Source organism: Oncorhynchus mykiss, chromosome 12 (assembly GCF_013265735.2).
Source record: "Oncorhynchus mykiss isolate Arlee chromosome 12, USDA_OmykA_1.1, whole genome shotgun sequence".
Lineage (NCBI taxonomy): Eukaryota > Metazoa > Chordata > Actinopteri > Salmoniformes > Salmonidae > Oncorhynchus > Oncorhynchus mykiss.
In genome coordinates, this window is record NC_048576.1 from 69,241,592 (window position 1) to 69,258,913 (window position 17,322).

At 43.4% G+C, this 17,322-nt stretch overlaps 1 protein-coding gene across 2 annotated transcripts in view; it reads right to left on the bottom strand.

Annotated features, from left to right (window-relative positions):
* The window catches only part of LOC110538149 (gap junction gamma-1 protein-like), a 36,662-nt gene extending 20,041 nt beyond the window's left edge, over positions 1-16,621 (bottom strand). Inside the window, exon 1 of one of the 2 annotated variants that reach the window (XM_036938213.1) lies at positions 15,982-16,621. The gene's annotated coding sequence lies outside the window, so the exon portion shown is untranslated. Of the gene's footprint in view, positions 1-14,606; positions 15,609-15,981 lie in introns of those variants that run through there. The other variant, XM_021624779.2, reaches the window with a different exon arrangement.
* Positions 16,622-17,322: the final 701 nt, after the last annotated feature.

Consider the following 17,322-nt stretch of genomic DNA (forward strand, 5'->3'; position numbering starts at 1 on the left):
GAAAGCTGTGTCTGTCTGTGAGCCCATGGCACCATGGACCCAGTAGACACAATTCTGCCCTACCAACTCATTCACAGCCTTTCATCCAGGGCACAAAATGGAGCTGTGTGTGTGGACTCTGAGAGGGGAAATCATCAGCTCTCTAACAAGGTTCTCCCCCTCCCCCAACTCCCCATCCCCCAACACCCCTCGCTACCCAGCCCCCGTCCACCACAACATATCTGTAGTGTAGCCCCCCCTTCCCAATCCCCCTCTACCGAGGCCTCCTCTCTTCTTCTCTCCCATCCCCCTCTTTCCTCACCAGAACTCCTCATCATCCACCAAAGACCCTGAGGATATAGACTCCCTCCTTCCACATCAAACACACAGCATCAGTGTGTATGTCTATTCCTTTTGCATGTGCAGTATGTCATTCTACTCTTACCCTCTGTGTTCAGTAATTAGGTGAATCAAATGTTGCCAAATACAGACCAACACATATTCATTATTCTGTAGCTGACTTTTGAATTCAGGGCGCAATTCAGGGGTAATTTATTTTTAAGGCAGACACGCCTCTGATGTGAGATGTGCTGCTAACAAGCTGTGCAGGAAAGGCCCCTGGAGATTAAACAGGGCAGGAATCAGAGACTGAACCAGGGTCGATACACACACACACACACACACACACACACACACACACACACACACACACACACACACACAGGGGGAAGATTCCCTTATTGATGAGATTGATTTCCAGTGAGTCCATTACAGCAGTGTTTGGTATAGACTAAAGATGATTAGAATGGTGATTTAAGAATGGACAAACCGCAAACCGCTGTCAGAGCAGAGCAAACCCAGATTAACCTGAGAGACAATGGGATGGGACAATGGGATGGGAAGGAAGAGAATAGGATAAATTGGTCATGAGAGTCAGGAGAGAGGCCATAAAGAGCATTCGGATATGATTTCAAGCTGCCAGAAGCCCAGTTCTATTGTGTTAGTAGTTGGTACATCGCCTGAGGCCAAAGCAGACCTGAGACCTGCCAAATGTGCTCACCCCCTGTTGCTCTGTCACAGAGCTGAACACTCCCAACTGACCTGGGATCTGAACATATTCACCATCTCTGCTCCAGATACCAGCGGAGGGCTAATCTGTATGGGCTGTTTCATGTCCTTTGAAATTAAAGCCAATCATCGGCATGGTAAAAACGTAACAACACAAATTAGAAATTGATTAGTGAGTGAAATGAGTGTAATATTATTAACAATAGGATGGAGGAGCACCTGACATTTCACTTTATAACATGTCATTAGCAGAACTTATTATATTTTCACTAGCGCCAAATTGGCACTTAAGCTATTGTCATGAGCTGTGAACATTTCATTTGGGGTGTGAAAATGACTAAATCCTTTCAAAACACGCATGAGTTATTACAGAAATGAATTAGCATTGAATAATGAATGAATCAATGTTGGCTACCCCCTCTGGCAGAGTCAAAATAGACATCTTACATACAGAAGGGTGACTCAATCATCAATAGCCTAGGCCTTTAAGTGGCTAGGAATTTTGATCAAGGACCCAAATCTCTAAGAGAAAAATTATCAACATGGTCAAGGTTTATCAAACAACATCATTGCATTTGAGAGACATTCAGTAGAGATGCCCTATAAGCTATAGTGTATCTGTTTCTGATGTGGAAGAGTTCCCTGTTTCAGAAAAGAGGAAAACGCAGCTCATAGTTAAAGGTAATTGATAGTGACATCCCATAGCTAAGTAAGGGATTAAAAAATTGAAAAGTATAGGACTTTCCCTGGATTTATTTAAGTGAGACCCCTAAGGCCCTAGAGCAAGATTCCAACACCAACGTATTCAATTGAAACTAATAGAAGCCAAATTCAACAGATGGAAAGCATTATGTTGAACTAAGCAATCACTTTACCTTCCACAAAAGACTGTGTGTGCACCAGGGAGGAGAGTGGAATGGAGTACAGAGTGGAAGAGTAAGGGAGGAAGGGTAGAGTCACTATGGAATGAATATGGGGGCACATCAGATCTCTCCCAAAATTGTTAACAAAAGTGAATTCACCCCCCAAAAATCCCTTATTCACCTAAAAACGTTGTAGGCTAAAGCATAAGAGTATACCATGACTACACCATTGTAGGACCTACTGTTGTACATTGTGCTGTCTCACATCCAAGACCACACGCTGATGCTTATTGTTCAGGCAAGCAGACGAATAAAGGCTTGTTCATTGGCCATGTCAGTCTCAGTTTTCATGTAATCTCATTGATGTCGTTCTCCACAGAAACCAGTGTTTGAAGGAGAAGCGTGCTCCTTTCCAGTAATGATAACAGAGACGCGCTGAAGGATTACAGACTTGGACTGAAGAAGCACAGTCCTGGCTCACTATGTGTCTCTCTGACTCCAGACAGTATTCATGTGTGTAGCCTAAGTCTTGCCAGGGCTACCAGTGACTCCGCACACATAAACGGACCAGTTTTCTAGTATAGGTCCCTCACTGGGTCAATAACTGGATGGCTTGGGGTGGAGAGTGTAGGGGAGAGGACCGGCTGCTCCAGGAGTCCTCTACTGCCAAGTTCAGTAGACAGAAGACGAGATGAGATCCAGACATAACTCCACTGCCCCAGCCAAGGACCCCTACTCAGTCTCTCCCCCATGCCCCACACCAAAACATATACTTTATCACCTTCAGATAGAACACATTTCCCATCAGCCCTTCCTTGGTCGTACTGTAAACACTCTTGAGTTAAGGCTGTTTATGTGAGAGGCTCTTTTCCCTCACATCTCTCTCCCTTCCCCGAATCCATGCCCTTCCCATGTGACGGTGGAAACCAGCCAATTTCAAGTTAGCCCTTGAGCTCTTCTGTCAAGCTCATATTTTCTTTAAAAAAACATTAAATCTCAAAGTTTGCTTTGATGCTAACGCCCATTATTAGCTAGCATGCTAGCATCTGCGTAGCCCTTTAGGCCTTTTTCCCTATCTATCACACCACCAGATAATCGCCAGACCTCGTGGCCATGGAAACACACTTGTTTAAACATGACTCGGGGGGGAAAAGAGGGAAAGGGACTGTGGGGGTGGGGGGAGAGGACTGGACCGCACCGTCCTGAGAGAGCTAGCTCATGGCGGTGATGTAACAAGGCCGTTGGAAAATGACGAGCGTGCCACATTAGTTTGTTGTTGTTGTTTAAAACTCTTGCCCAATCGTTTCATGTTGTTGTCAACCTGCCTCTTGTGCGTAGCTGATGGCAGGCCGACAGGCTGTGCCAGTTCATCCCACTACCATCTAGAAGGCGGTGACAGTACAGATGCATCAAAGCTGGGACTGAGAGACTGATAAACAACTTCTATCTCTAGGCTATCAGACTGTTAAATAGTCACCACTAGCCAGCCTCCTCCCAGTACCCTGTCCTGAACCTCAAGACATCGTCACTAGCCGACTACCACCCGGTACTCTACCCTGCATCTTAGTGACTGATGCCATATGTACGTACATAGATTTATTGAACTCTTGTCACTTTAATAATGTTTACATATTGCTTTACCCACTTCATATGTATATACTGTATTCTAGTCAAGGCTCATCCTATATAACTACTGCTGTACACACCTTTTCTATTCATCCTGTCTATATACACCAATCACATACATGTACATTATTTATACCCAGGTCCGGAAGCTAAGTTCCTGCAATTCTATCTATTTTGCTATGGGGTTTTCAACTGTCTATTTATATAATGTATTCTTCACATAGCCCATTCTAATATTTATACTACTGTACATTGCATTTTAGTTACACTGCTTATACACACCGCATATTAATTTATGTACTGGATTCTTGACATAGCTCACTCTAATATATCTACTAGTGTATTGTACATATCATTGGATTACTGTTGCAGTGCTATTTGGGTTGTTCATTGGATTCATTCTGGCGTTTCTTCATTTCTTTCTTTTTTACTTTGGATTATGTGTGTATTGTTTTGTATTGCTAGGTATTGCTGTACTGTCGTTGCTAGAAACACAAGCATTTCGCTGCACCTGCAATAACATCTGCAAATCTGCGTACGCGACCAACAAACATTGATTTGATTTGTTCCATGATCTGTTATTGAAAGTTATTATGTTGAAGGGGCCTGACTGACAGCTTGAAGAGAATAGGTCAATGAGTGATAAAGAGAGGCCTAGACTAGGGCAATGTGAAACTATTGTTTCTACTGTGACCACCTTAAACGCAACCCATAGCTAAGACTGACCTCCCCTTCTCTCTCTGCCTCAACTCAGATCATGGAGACAGTATCAATCAGGAAGGGCCTTCAGAGTAGCCTTCCATATGTAGTTGGTGCTGACTCCCTAGAGTTTGAAGAGGAAAGATAGGGATTAATGCAGAAGGGTGACTAAAGCCCAAAAGTTGAGAGAACAGAAGAGTAGACTGACAGTGTTTGAGTAATTTTCCAACTGACCCTCCCCACCACAGCGAGTCAGACCAGGAAAATATGCATGCTTACAAAGCTTATGGCATATCATCATATAGATGTAGCCTATTTCAGGGAGAAGAGTTGTGGAGGACGTCAGTTTGGTGATTCGTCTGGGATCTGATCGCAGTATAAACGGATCAATCCCTCTTGAATATTTCAGCCCATTGGAGACAATGTCTATATCATCTAGGAGATCTATCCACCTGTCTGCCTATCCACCATATGGAGTTGGGATGGACAGCTACGTGGCCAAAGACAGTGGGATGTCTCAGAGAAATAACCCTTACTGCACATGTACAGTGGCAAGAAAAAATATGTGAACCCTTTGGAATGACCTGGACTTCTGCATAAATTGGTCAAAATATTTGATCTGATCTTCATCTAAGTCACAATAGACAAGCACAGTCTGCTTAAACTAATAACACACAAACAATCATACGTTTTCATGTCTTTATTGAACACACTGTGTAAACATTCACAGTACAGTGTTGGAAAAGTATGTGAACCCTTGGATTTAATAACTGGTTGACCCTTATTTGGCAGCAATAACCTCAACCAAACATTTTCTGTAGTTGCGGATCAGACCTGCACAACAGTCAGGAATTTTGGACCATTCCTCTTTACAAAACTGTTTCAGTTCAGCAATATTCTTGGGATGTCTGGTGTGAACTGTTCTCTTGAGGTCATGCCACAGCATCTCAATCAGGTTGAGGTCAGGACTCTGACTGGGCTATTCCAGAAGGCGTATTTTCTGTTAAAGCCATTCTGTTGTTGATTTACTTCTGTGTTTTGGATCGTTGTCCTGTTGCATTATCCAACTTCTGTTGAGCTTCAATTGGCGAACAGATAGCATAACATTCTCCTGCAAAATGTCTTGATAAACTTGGGAATTCATTTTCCTGCCCATGATAGCAAGCTGTCCAGGCCCTGAGGCAGCTCCAAACCATGATGCTTCCTCCACCATACTTTACAGTTGGGATGAGGTTTTGATGTTGATGTGCAGTGCCTTTTTTTTCTCCACATAGTGTTGTGTGTTCCTTCCAAACAACTCAACTGTAGTTTCATCTGTCCACAGAATATCTTGTCAGTAGAGCTGTGGAACATCCAGGTGCTCTTTTGTGAACTTCAGAAGTGCAGCAATATCTTTTTTTGGACAGCAGTGGCTTCTTCCGTGGTGTCCTCCCATGAACACCGTTCTTGTTTAGTGTTTTACGTATCGATGACTCATCAACAGAGATGTTAGCATGTTCCAGAGATTTATGTAGGTCTTTAGCTGACACTCTCAGATTCTTTTTAACCTCGTTGAGCATTCTACACTGTGCTCTTGCAGTCATTTTTGTAGGACGGCCACTCCTAGGGAGAATAGCGACAGTGCTGAACTTCCTCCATTTATAGACAATTTGTCTTACCGTGGACTGATGAACATCAAGGCTTTTAGAGATACTTTTGTAACCCTTTCCAGCTTTATGCAAGTCAACAATTCTTCATCTATAGGTTTTCTGAGATCCCTTTTGTTCGAGGCATGGTTCACATCAGGCAATGCTTCTTGTGAATAGCAAACTCACATTTTGTGAGTGTTTTTTATAGGGCAGGGCAGCTCTAACCAATATCTCCAGTCTCATCTCATTGATTGGACTCCAGGTTAGCTGACTTCAATTAGCTTTTGGAGAAGTCATTAGACTAGGGGTTTACATACTTTTTCCAACCTACACTGTGAATGTTTAAATGATATATTCAATATACAAGACGAAGACAATAATTTGTGTGTTATTAGTTTAAGCGCACTTTGTTTGTCTATTGTTGTGACTTAGATGAAGATCATATCAAATTTGATGACCAATTCATGCAGAAATCCAGGTAATTCCTAAGGGTTCACATACTTTTTCGACCTGCCTCTGTGCGTAGCTGATGGCTGTGTCTGTTTGTTTGTTTGTTCCATCATCTGTTTAGATGAAAGGTCATCATTATCTGACAGGGGCCTGACAACTGATTGACAGCTGATTTGAAGAAAATAGGTCAATGAGTGATAAAGAGATGCCTAGATTAGGGCAATGTTACTGTGACAGCCTTAAATGTAACCCATAGCTAAGACCCTTCAAATTGACCTCCCCTTCTCTCTCTGCCTCAACTCAGATCATGGAGTAGCCTTCCATAAGTAGTTGGTGCTGAATCCCTAGAGTTTGAAGAGGAGAGAAAGGGACTTATGCAGAAGAGTGACTAAACCAGACAAGTTGAGCGAAAGAACAGAAGTGGACAGAAGAGTTGTGTCAAAACAGCCAGCTTCAGTCAGCTGTTCTAGCACACTCTACTGGTGTTCTTCAGTCATTCAGAAAGTCCTAAACTTATTTTAGTTCTTACGCTACTCATCCTCCTGCATGAGGTCACATACCTTTGCAGTTTGGATGTTTTATTGTGCATGCAGCTTAACATAGAGATCTTTATGTCTTGTGGGTTTGGAGCCAAGTAGTGTCTGTTGTAAATAATTGTATTTTGTTGAGCTTGTTAGTTAGCTCGCGCTCCCGTTAGCGTGTGCTAGCATTAGCATTTATATTCAGAATGCATTAGGATTTAGCATGCTTATTAGCGATTAGCCCTTTGTTAGCACTTCTCATGCATGGTGCCAGGCTATATTATTTTTGTATATTGCTCATGCTATAATTAAGCAATAAGGCCAAAGAGGGTGTGGTATATGTTCAATATACCATGGCTAATGGCTATTCTTTTGCACGGCGCAACACAGAGTACCTGGATACAGCCGTTAGCCATGGTGTATTGGCCATATACCACAACCCCCCGAGGTGCATTTTTGTTATTATAAACAGGTTACCAACATAATTAGACCGGTAAATAGTAATTCTGTGTCATACCTGTGGTACACAGTCTGATATACCACAGATTTCAGCCAATCAGCACTCAGGGCTTGAACCACCCGGTTTATAATCTGGGCTATATTCTGTAGACATTTCTACATTGCTGTATTTCCTATATATTTGTTTATATACAGGACCTCTAGCTTATGGAGCCCGTTTACTAGTTCATTTATGCTAGGCCTTTTTACAGTGTTGTACACTAGCTTGTACTTTCATGTCATGCATGTCATATCAGTGCTACAGCCTACATTTATTTATCCTTTCTTTTCAGAACCACAATCATTCTCAGACACAATTAATGTCCTTTCTCACTGGATGGGATTCTCAAATTATCTGAACCAAGAGTGGTCAGATGTGTGTGATGTGTGTATGAATGTGGACATCTCCTTCCATTAAACTCCCCTTAACCTGGACATCCGCCTCATCCTTGTTCTTTAGGCTGGTAGCGGTTGCTTCCGGCCTTAAGCTAGCACCTAAGGTTTCTTCTTACATTCACGGTCCTTCGATTCTCTACAACCATACCCATATCTTTTGAGTATAACAGAGTCATTTTCTAACTGACACACCACACCACAGCGAGTCAGACCAGGAAAATATGCATGCTTACAAAGCTTATGGCATATCAGCATATAGATGTAGCCTATTTCAGGGAGAAGAGTTGTGGAGGACGTCAGTTTGGTGATTCGTCTGGGATCTGATCGCAGTATAAATGGAGAAATCCCTCTTGAATATTTCAGCCCATTGGAGACAATGTCTATATCATCTAGGAGATCTATCCACCTGTCTGCCTATCCACCACATGGAGTTGGGATGGACAGCTACGTGACCAAAGACAGTGGGATGTCTCGGAAAAATAACCCTTACTGCACATGTAGCAGTGGCTAAAAATAACCCTGTACCAGCTTGTCTCTCTCTCTCAAGGCCCTTGGTTTCAGACTAGACATATACAGTGTACTGTATGTTTTCAGCTGCTCATTCACATCTATTCGTTAAAAGATCATTATGTCAGATTTGACATAGATTTGACATGAATGAATATTATAAGCTAAAACACTTGTGTCAGCAAAGAAGCAAATCAAATGTCTCCCTCTCTCTGTGCCTTTCCTTCCCTCTCTGTGTAGCTGTGTCTGGCTGCCGGGGAGTAACAGGTTGTCTCTGCTGCGGTGGCCCCTGAGATTGGCTGTTGTGCTCAGCTCTTCTCTCCTGCTGACGAGGACAGAGAGAGACAGAGCCCATGCAGCCACGTCTGGCCCAGCTAAGCATGAGCAGTGAACGCTGGACAAATCGTGCGTCCTTCGCCGTGCACAGCACTGTGACACAGATCCCCTACTGGATTCTTATAGACGACCACCTCAGTCTCTGCACCCTGCAGATGACCCTTGCGAGTGTGCTGATATTTCTTGTGTGTGTGTGTGTGTGTGTGAGTGAAAGGGCTTTCTCTGTGTGTTCCACCGCAGCGGAGACAACCTGCTGATAATTTGTCACAGTGTTTCACAGCGTGTTTCACCTTAGTATCATACTGTGTGTGTGTGTGTGTGTGTGTGTGTGTGTGTGTGTTAGTCTAGAGCTGCTTATTAGCCACAGAGCTTAGAACTCAGGCAGGCGAAGAAAGGCTTTGGTTTAAGGAGCCAAGATACAGTATCTCAATATAATATGATTCAAGCGGCACTGGCTATGCGATTATGTTTAAACAGTGCAACTGTGCATCCTCCGTCCTGACTATATTTCACCCTAGCAACAGCTGCACCTCACACGCAAACGTCCATATGCATACACCCACACACGACACACATAGATCTCAGTTTCATTGAGTGAACGACCAGCGTCTGTGGTACATTCCTTCCTACTGCGTGTAGTGCAGCCAGCTTTCAGCTATGCGGCTCCACCCCTTTAGTGACTTGCGGGCAGTAGGCATGAGACCCTTCGCCACGCATTGCGGGCCGTGCCGTCTCCTCCACGCTTGCACGTAAATGCATCATGGAGCCCTGACTCATGAGTCTGAGAAATCTGTGTGAATATGTATGTCAGAGCGTAAACGTCTCTGTGTGTAAGAGCAGTGTGTGAATCTGTGTGTGTCTGAGACTGTGTGTGTGTGTGAGTGTCTGTGTGTGTGAGAGAGAGAGAGAGACGGTGTGTGTGTGTTACACGAGGCACATGTGTCTGAGCGGATCCCCGTGCTCAGCAGTGACTTTCCCAGTGGGAAGGAGTCTCATGGCTGTATGCATTTGCTGTGCTGCTCACCTCTCCTTAGGAGCACACACTGAGGTAAACCAGACATCACAGTCTGTACACACACACACACACACACACACACACGCCCGCATGCACACACACACACACACACGCCCGCATGCACACACAGACATTTTCCTTTGCATTACAGACCTTTATAACACTGAGATAAAGTTTCTGATGTCTGGTCTGATGAACATTCATGGCTTTCTATAAGCCTGTCTACAAGTCTTCAATATCTGAGGGGTGTAAGAAAATGAACAAAAATGACACAGTTTACTTTTTCCCCAGAAAAATGACCCTGATAAGTATGGGTGTATCGTGAATCATGACGATATGGATTCTCTTCGTTAGGAAAATGACCAATTTCTCTTGCTTAACAAAAATGAAAGACTCATCGTTACACGTGGAATGTCAACTACAGACATTTGTGTTTTAAGGGAGGGTGACCGCAGGGGACATTCTCCTCAGACTGACGTCAAGTCATGATGAGTCACGAGGACAAGGACACGGTCCTTCCCCACTGCTCACTGTGTAGTTTTGTTGGAATGTTTGGAAGGGTTGGGATGAAGCAGAAGTCAAATTTCAGTTGGATCTTTTTTGTGTTCGATTGCCAAACAAAGTGATGCTAATCGCGTGTTTTGGACTACAGACGCCCCACCACGTTTCTGTGTCAGTGTTAAGAAGAAGCAAGGACAAAGAACGTGTGTAGTTGCAGTGCGCACTCATTAATCTTACACATTAATTAGAAGGGGGGGGGAGAAATGCATTTTTAGTTAAGAGCAATTAAACAAAACAGCAAGGTCAAAGTCTTTGACGTAGTCGACCTTTCTGAAGAAAGCAACTTTCATTTAACACACCCATCTCCCCACACACGTTTAAAAATCCTCTACTCGCTTTCTTAACTCACGTACAGCATGACCTTCCGTCAGTGGATAGAGGAATGCTTTGTGTCACAAAACGGTCGTCAAGTGTTCAATGAATTGTCCCAATATCTTAGTGAAACTGAAACCGTTCTAAGAGACTAGCCAAATTCATAATCCAGAGCAAACAGTTTCACAAAACCAGCTCAATCCACAACCCATAGCCAAGATCCAAGATGTTCTACAAGACCAGCTCAATCCACAACCCATAGCCAAGATCCAAGATGTTCTACAAGACCAGCTCAATCCACAACCCATAGCCAAGATCCAAGATGTTCTACAAGACCAGCTCAATCCACAACCCATAGCCAAGATCCAAGATGTTCTACAAGACCAGCCCAATCATCATACCAGTACTGTTCCACAACATAAACCACATTAAAACCCAGAGACATACAGCACCCCCCCCCCCCCCCCCAAAAGAACATATGCTCTTCTAATTTTGCCATAACTTCATACCAGACCAAAACTGTCAGTAACACACAACAAACCCAATTTACAACAACCATTTACACTATTCGATAAAACAGGTCCCTTCATTCTACCTTAAGATTATTCTCCGTTTTTGTTTTGTTTTTGACAAGTCTAAAGCACTAGCCAAGAGGAAAATGGAGGGAATCTAAAGCATTTGCATTTCAGACACAAAGCCTCAGTCTTCTCTGTCTGTGCGCTGTGCGACCAGGGTTAAATCTGAGGTCTGCTAAACTCGATATACACATAATGCCTAGGCATTTCAGCTCTTGTCCCATGCAGCTAGAAAATTGGACGGAGAGTGAGGAACCCTCTACAATGACATTCACTATTTAAAGAAGGAGAATGTCAAATCCTTTTCTGAAAGAGCACCCTGCATTTTCAGGACATCTTTTGCAAGATACAGTCCGTCGGCCTCCACCATTATTCAGACGTCGACCATTTTTAGGTCCATGATTAGCCTACTATTTTACAACAGCTGTGATTTATTTTACATTCTACACTATTACTCAAGGGGAGACAAATCTCTCTCTTCTAGCACCTAGCAGACTCTAATATCCATGATTTATTCCATTCGTTTATCCATTATTTGTATTCTCTACAGTATAAGTCTGGCCCAGTGGTTTCCCCCAACAGATGATTCAACAGAGAGCAATTTGTGTGTTTTGAATGGAAATATTAGAAGAGCACATCAGTCATGATGATAAAGAACTGATGTGGGAGATGGTGTTCTTTTTTTTGCTGCCACACAGAATCTGCTACTCATCCCTCTCTCAGCACTGGGGCCAGGGAGGCTGGTCTCACCTGCTGACCCCTCCTCCTCCCTGCAGTGGTCGGGTCTCCCACCCACTCTCCAGGGACTAAAATGAGAGCTCAGGATTAAGGGGGCTGGTCTGGGGGTTGTTGGGGGGGGGGGGGGGGGGGGGGGGGACAGAGATAAACTGCCTAAAAAAAGTGTGTACCACAGTCCCATGGTGGAAATGAAGAGAAATGCCAAAACACACCTTGTAAATCTAAAAGCAGAGAGGAGGACAAGAAGGTATTGGGAAAACAGGGCAACTGAGGGGATGACGATGGTCATTTCACCAAAGGGGAGACAGAATGAATACATGCCATCTGTATTTAACACAAACCAATACGTAGGATTCATGGCTAGAGCTTTTCTGTTGGTGCTGGGCTATGTAAAATGTATCTACATTTTGTAGACAGTCATTGTATTGTGTGTCTGCAGCTTGGTGCAGTCACTGTATAACACATTGAAGTCAATCCCAGTCTGTCAGTGTGAGATACTACACAGAAACCGGATGTATACTGAATCAAAATATAAAACGTAACATGCAAATATTTCAAAGATTTTACTGAGTTATAGTTCATATGAGGAAATCAGTCAATTGAAATAAATGATTTAGGCCCTAATCTATGGATTTCACATGACTGGGAATACAGATATGCATCTGTTGGTCACAGATACAGTACCTTTAAAAAAAAGTTGGTGGAGTGGATCATTAAACCAGTCAGTATCTGATGTGACTAGCATTTGTCTCATGCAGTGCAACACATCTCCTTCGCATAGAATTGATCAGGCAGTTGATTGTGGTCGGTGGAATGTTGTCTCACTCTTTAATGACTGTGTGAAGGAGCTGGATATTGCCGGGAACTGGAAAGATATGTCGTACACATCGATCCAGAGCATCCCAAACATGCTTAATGGGTGACATGTCTGGTGAGTATGCAGGCCATGGAGGAACTGGAAAATGTTCAGCTTCCAGGTATTGTGTACAAATCCTTGCGACAAAAGGCTGTGCATTATCATGCTGAAACATGAAGTGATGGCGGTGGATGAATGGCACGACAATGGGCCTCAGGATCTTGATTGTGCATTCAAATTGCCATCGATAAAATGCAACTGTGTTCATTGTCCGTAGCTTGTGGCACTCTGTTCAGAAGGTTGTCATCAGCAAACCTCTCACCCCCACACAACGCCATAAACGTGGTTGTGAGGCCGGTTGGACGTACTGCCAAATTCTATAAAACAACATTGAAACAGCTTTGGTGGACATTCCTGAAGTCAGGAAGCCAAAACTTCCTGCCGCTCCCTCAATACTTGATACATCTGTGGAATTGTGTTGTGTGACAAAACTGCACATTTTAGAGTTGCCTTTTATTGTTCCCAGCACAAGGTGCACCTGTGTAATGATCATGCTGTTTTTTTCCAGCTTCTTGATATGCCACACCTATCAGGTGGATGGATTATCTTGGCAAAGGAGAAATGCTCATCAATTGTTGGACGACATTAACAAGAACAACATTTAGGAGAAATAAGCTTTTTGTCTGTATGTAACATTTCTGGGATCTTTTATTTCAGCTCATGAAACATGGGACCAACACTTTACATGCTGAGTTTATATTTTTGTTCAGTGTATATTTAATGTGCATAAGGGATAATGGAACAGGAACTCATTGCAGTAAAATAAGAATGGAATATCCAGGCTATGTCTGGGGTTAACCATACCAAGTGATGGGAGTGCCTCTGACTGAACCAGTTACAGATACATTAAATACATCCAGGGAGAGGGAAGTTGGTCAAAATGAATACTTGCATGGATTAGAGAATCAGGTGGCTAATAAAGCAACACCCACGGAATGGAGAGAAACGGAAAAGGTGGCTATGGGGAGGAGGGCCATTTCTGAAAATCACGGTATACCTTTCTTCCACTGTCCACGACTCACTCTTTTGCTCCTTTAATAAAATAATAATCATTTAATTGTTATATAATAGTAATGTCATAAAAGTAAAAGATACATCATGTTTAATGTTACCATATTCGCATGAGACAAAAACACAAGATTTTCTGAATAGCCTAAAAACAAACCAAAAGGATCTGTATATCTTGACAACTACATTTCCCTTGTGTATTGTCTTATTGTGCATAGTAGTAAATACTAAACACTAGGAACTGTAGCTAACGCTCCAGAGCCTATTGTCCCCAACTCATTGACTGTGGTTACCGAACGTTTGTTAATCCCATTAATCGAGCGCACTGCACATGATCGTTAATTAATCTATGAGAAACCAAGCACTAGTTCCGAAAAGCTACATACATTTAAATGAATGCATACTAAAAAAAGAATCATCATCCAACATGACAACTGTCAATATTCTGTAACAAAGGATAGGCTAATGAAGCGTTTATTGACATGCAAACCGAATACACTTATTTGAAATAACCCTACAATTAACCGGTGATAGACTATTAATTTGAGATTGGCACACGGATTGCACTCACCAAATAGATTTACGTCGCGCAAATTAGCCGCCACAATCTAACCCGCTCTCCAACCACATGTGCATGCAGGTGTGGTCGGTTGAGAGTTGCCCTCCTGGTGATACTAAGGTACAGTAGGCCTGTAGGCAACATAACAGTGAAACAGGTAACGCAAAATGTATATCACAATTTACGAAAAAAAACAGACCATGCAAAAATGTGCGTTCGATTTGCCATTGTTGCAAAGGCGCATTGGTTACCCAAGGCTAACCAAAACGCACTACGGAACACAGCCTCGTGCAGACAATGAATAGGCAAATAAAGAGCAGCATCGTTATTGTATAGGGCAGAAATTCTTACCGCTATGCGAGTCTGTGAAGATGCTTTAATATAGATGCGGTGTTCCCGTGAAATTGGTTTGTCGGTTCTGGCTTTACACACAGTCCAAACTTAAATTTTTGTCGGTGTTGGTATGGTTGGCTCCAATTCTCAAGAGAACTTGAAGAGTATCTCATCGCATCAGGCAAAGCTTGTGCATTATTTGTCCATGTTCCTAGAATAACTATTATTCTCTCATGATACAAGTACGTCGATTAAAGCAAAGTTCTCTGCTGCGTAAAATGCATTCCAAATCCCAAATGAGCGCATTCCTGAACAGTCTACGGTCTTGTTATTTCGGTAGCCTACTAGTGAAAGTGGGATACATAGTCAGTTGTCCAACTGAACCTATTCAACTGAAATGTGTCTTCCGCATTTAACCCAACCCCTCTGAATCAGAGAGGTGCGGGGTCTTTCTTAATCGACATCCACGTCTTCGGCGCCCTTGCTCAGGGGCAGAACGACAGATTTTTACCTTGTCAGCTCGGGGATTCGATCCCACAACCTTTCGGTTACTAGTCCAACGCTCTAGTAGGCTACATACGCCACTTGTCAGGTCTAAAGGCTTCTTTGCATATGGAACAGTAGCATCAGCTACTCAGACAAATTATTTTGTTCATGTCAGTCGCTGAATTGGGTTGCCACAATTCAACATTTCTAACAAAGCCATGAATCGCTCACATCTATTGTTCCTTCTTGGGTCGCTTCATCGTCGGAAAACCAGAGAGTTGATGTCTTGTGCAAGTGACTTCAACTGGTCTAATCCACCTCAATCCGACAGTGACTTCTCCTCTCGTATCTATTATGGCAGGCGAGCGTTTGTTTACCATTTGGCATGACATAGTCGCTGGCTAGACTTCGAGCTGACACGTTTTGGTTGAAGATACGATGGAGACCGGAGAGTGACAGCTCGATTTTCTGTCAGAAGCGCAGTGATGTCGATGTGATGCGAAAGAACAGTGGGATGTTGCGCATCTTTGACAGTGCGCGTGCTCGTCAGGTTACACATTTGGATTTTGGTGACACAACTCATCATAAACATCACCGCACGTTGAGGAGCCAATTCCTTTGCATTAGCAAACAACTATTTAAAAATATGAGCTATATCTAGGGGGAGGGAACATTTCAATGGAACAAATTAAATTGTGTAAAAGTTAGTTACCTTACCTTGAACTGTCTGCAGAATTAGATGTGCAAATATTGTGATAACCTAATTTTGTAGGCTATTTCTTCTCCAAATGAACTGTTAAAATGTTAGACTAACCTAATCCCCATCTAATTCCCTATTAACGCACAAGCCCATAAAATGTTGACTTTGCCTCAATGGCCAATTCAAAATCGAATTGACTGTACTTACCCTAAAAATGCCTGATGTAAGATTTACGTTTCTTATGAAAGGAGCTGTTGCGCTGACTCCGGGTTTTCTACTTCTTCCATCACAGAGAAGCGCGCGAAGAGACACGGAAAGTTCCAACGGTAGAACAATGTAAGTCCTTTTAGAGATAACCTTGTGGCAATGAAATGGAGAGTGACAACGGAACCGGGTTCCCGCTGTGACCAGTGGCAGTCCCTCATCCTCTCTCCACAGTGATAGTCCTGTCAAATCAGGACAGGCTTGACAGGATTGGTTGGGTCTGGGCTCTGCCTGTGAGGGCGCCCAGAGAAGAGGCTGATGCCAGGTTTACACTCGTTTTTTCTGTCCAGTTGCTGCTGCTCAACACCAAGAGCCCGAGGAGAGAGGAAAGTTGGGATCCCAATACAACTTTGATGACTTCACTCGGTTGGATGACCCATAATGCAGAGTGTAATTGACAGTCTCCACCACCAGGCCAAAGACAACAGTGTCCCAAGGGGAAGATTAAGTTCCAAAAGATTCCCTTCCATATCATGATCCCATAGAGTCAAATCTTCCATTCTTGATTCACTGGAAATAACGTTAACATTCTCACTCCTGCTCTATACTGGAAAGGAACATAGCCACTCCATCCATCCATCCATCCATCCATCCATCCATCCATCCCATTCCCTAACTAACTGCTCAGTACTGAGAAATCTGTCCTTCTGCCTCTGAACAAGGCAGTTGACTCACTGTTCCTAGGCCGTCAACTGACTTGCCTAGTTAAATAAAGGTACAATTAAAAAAAATGACATGGGGCCTGGTCTTGATCTGCCTTTGTGTGAAGCCTCAAGCCAGGGAACACATGGCTAACTGAAACCAGGCTAGTTAAGTTTGAGGGCTAATTCTTCAATGTGGGTCCAATGTATTCCACCCCGTCTGTCTCGCTTTTCCTGTCAGGCATGTGTCTGTGCAATCATCCCCAGCCCGACTCTCCCTGCCTAGCTGCTTGTGTTCTGCAGTGTGGCCTGACCTCCACAGATCCTGTGATCTCTCATCATCAGAGGATGATGATTCAGTGTTTTGGGTCCTTCAGGTGCCCTAGGGGTGAGAGAGTCACACAGTCATGTGTTTTTTTTCTTTTCCCCTTTGTTCGTTCAGTATTCCGACCTTGCCGGACCAACACTTGTCACGGACCGGCCAGCCAGGCAGCAATGGCGCCCCCCTGTGTCTCTAGGACATGTGTGACTATTCAGGGAGGAAAGGATGGAGGGGAGGTCAGGGCAGCCACAAACCCTCCTCCCCATTAAAGGATTAGGAAATAACCTCTACGTATACATACAGCTCTGTCATCAAGCCACC